Source organism: Etheostoma cragini, chromosome 5, assembly GCF_013103735.1.
Source record: "Etheostoma cragini isolate CJK2018 chromosome 5, CSU_Ecrag_1.0, whole genome shotgun sequence".
NCBI classification, from domain to species: domain Eukaryota; kingdom Metazoa; phylum Chordata; class Actinopteri; order Perciformes; family Percidae; genus Etheostoma; species Etheostoma cragini.
The window spans coordinates 20103850-20106689 of NC_048411.1; positions in this window are offsets into that span (position 1 = coordinate 20103850).

A 2840-nucleotide genomic window follows, 5' to 3' on the forward strand; every position below is an offset into this window, starting at 1 on the left:
TGAAATTGTTGCTTTGGGCTATTTGAGTATTGTTGTCCAGGGCACATGACATTTTTTATCCGACCATGCTTGGTGTGGCAATGTTATAGTATTGCAGTGATTCCTCTAGACACAATTTTGGCTGATTTTGAAAATGTTTTGGTATGCAATTTACAGAGATGTAAGGTGCGGGAAAAAGCTTGAATTTGACCTTGGAAAAGGTGTACAAACCCTGCATAGACTTATCATTATTTACTTCCTTGTCAACCAGCACCTTTACAGTATAGGCATCAAAGCACTTTCCCTCTTTGTTCCCCCTACCGGTTGGGAGCAAAATTGTCCATTACTGTTACCATTACCATTGTTCTTATGTCTCATTCCAAAGAGTTAATGAACCATTGAAACGATTTTGGAAATTATAGTATAATTGTGTTGCAATGACAAAACAATGCCATGGAAAAAACATCAAGGTTTGTATTGAATCGTGGGTTAAAAATGGTGATACAAACCGAACCCTGGGTTTGGTGTATTGTTATAGCCCCATTAGTTTCCTAACTTCCTCCCTTCCTTTTCTGTCCTCTATTAGGTAATTGTCAGTGTATTTTTGCAAAATACAACATACCAAACTCTGTGTAAAAAAAAAAAATTATAAGTGATCTGTGAAATTTGGTGTGTCTTATGTTCTAGCCTGTGGATTAAGATGTTACACATGCACAGCCACTGACCCTAAATCCTGCATAGACACCAAATCTTGTTCCGTCATCTTCAACCGCTGTTTCTCTCTCAGAATAGACGGTAAGTTGTTTTTTGTACATAACATGTTCCTATTGCACACATCAAAATCAACCATCAAGCATCTGATACACTGTGTTGCAGTACTGACTGCCTGGTGGCTATTATGCTATTATAGCGCAACATATGTATGTATGTATATATATATATATATATATATATATATATATATATATATATATATATATATATATATATATATATATATATATATATATATATATATATATATATATATATACATATGTATATATGTATATGTCATGATGATGTAATGATATGTTTCTTTAAACTTGTTTCTTAAAATATTCTTATTGTCTTTTGCAGGTTATAGCATGGTCACCAAGGGCTGCCAAACCTCCATAGCATGCGGAGGTGCCATGGCTTGCTGTGAAGGGAACTTGTGTAACAGTGTCATACCAACTGGTCCCTGTCCCATCCTCCTGCTGTTATCTTCAGCCATCATCACAGTTTTCCTGTGAGGCTCTGAAAGTTTGGTATTTCTATGCTGTATTTTTTTCTTACTCAATTTGAACTAAAGAAGAATGAAGAATTTCTCTCTGCAAAATCTCTTTTTCTCAGTAAGTGAGATAATCATACATTTAGATGTAAAACCTAATGTGTGACTTGTTTTGGGTATGTATCTGATTATCTAGTGCTGACTATTCAAGTTTGATGTATTTCAAGTAAATGTCACTTGTCTAAATTAGCAATTTGAGCGTATTTGGGGTAATGTTGAGCAGGACAGAAGAGACATATTTTACTGGACTTCTAGAATGTTTTGACATTTATTTTTCATTTCAAGACCAAAAAAATATGCATTTCAAGTTTTATTCTTTTGTCTTGAATTTTGGTATACTCTTAATTTTATCTTGTAACAAATATCTAATTTCAAGGTTTAGACTTTTCTTCATCGTTTTCAGCCTATTACAATCCACTGATAAAATAGTGCTTAAGATAGTTTATGAATTGAAATTTGACTTGATGATTGTGGTTGATCAAAAGTGAAGGAATTCATTTGGATTCCTCTTCTGGGGACCATGAATATCTGTGTCAAATTGTATCTCAATGTGTTGAGTAGCTGCCAATGTATTTCAGTAGAGAAGTGAATTTGTTTGTGGCGCTAGGTAAAAAGTTAAGTGATCGTTTTAAGTCTTTTAGATTCAACTTCCGGGGACAACAAACATCTGTCTCAACTCATCAAATAGTTGGAGAAACATTCTCCATAAGTTGTTAAGGTCAACCTTATGGACTCCAGGGTGGCACTAGAGGAAAAGCCAGGAGTCATTTGGAAACATCTGGTGAACACAACACCCTGACCTCTTTTGAAACCTCTTCAATATTTAAAATGTCATTCTGCATCATTTTCAACGTAAACTGCTATTTTGTAAGAACACGCACATACGACCAAACATACTGTACTATATGTGTAGATCATTATCATTCTCTGCAACTTAAAATAGAAAACAGGAAGAAATGAAATACACACAGTGTCTGCTGAGGAAGCAGAGTTGTATAAAAAGATCAGGACGCAACTAATTGATTACATTGTCTCCTGCAGCAGCATATAAATGCTGGAAAAATTACCAATATTTGCTTCTTGACCAACTGGACATGTTCCGGCAAGAACGTAATCTAAAATTGTGGAGAAATTACAATAGGGAAGATTACAACAGCAACAGCCATTATTGCAGGGATTACTTTTTATGGACACTGCTACATGTAGCTAGATGCTAACTTCACAGGAGTTACTTGGTTGTTGATATTGGGAATTTCTTCCCAATTTTAGATCACATTCCTACTGTTAAAAATGTGCGGTTGTGTAGATTTCAGTTTAAAAGCCTTTGATCATGATTTTACATTCATTCCCCAGCAGCAATTACAGCCAGTAGTACATTATTATAAGGGTTCAAATCCGATGAGGATTGATGCCTGTCCAGTATGCCCATTTTGATATTGACACATCTGGTGGTGGTATCAGGAATTCAAAAAAACAATCACAAAGACTTCCAATTTACAGAAATTGTTTCCTTTTTCAACATATATACATAATAATCCCATAACAGTGT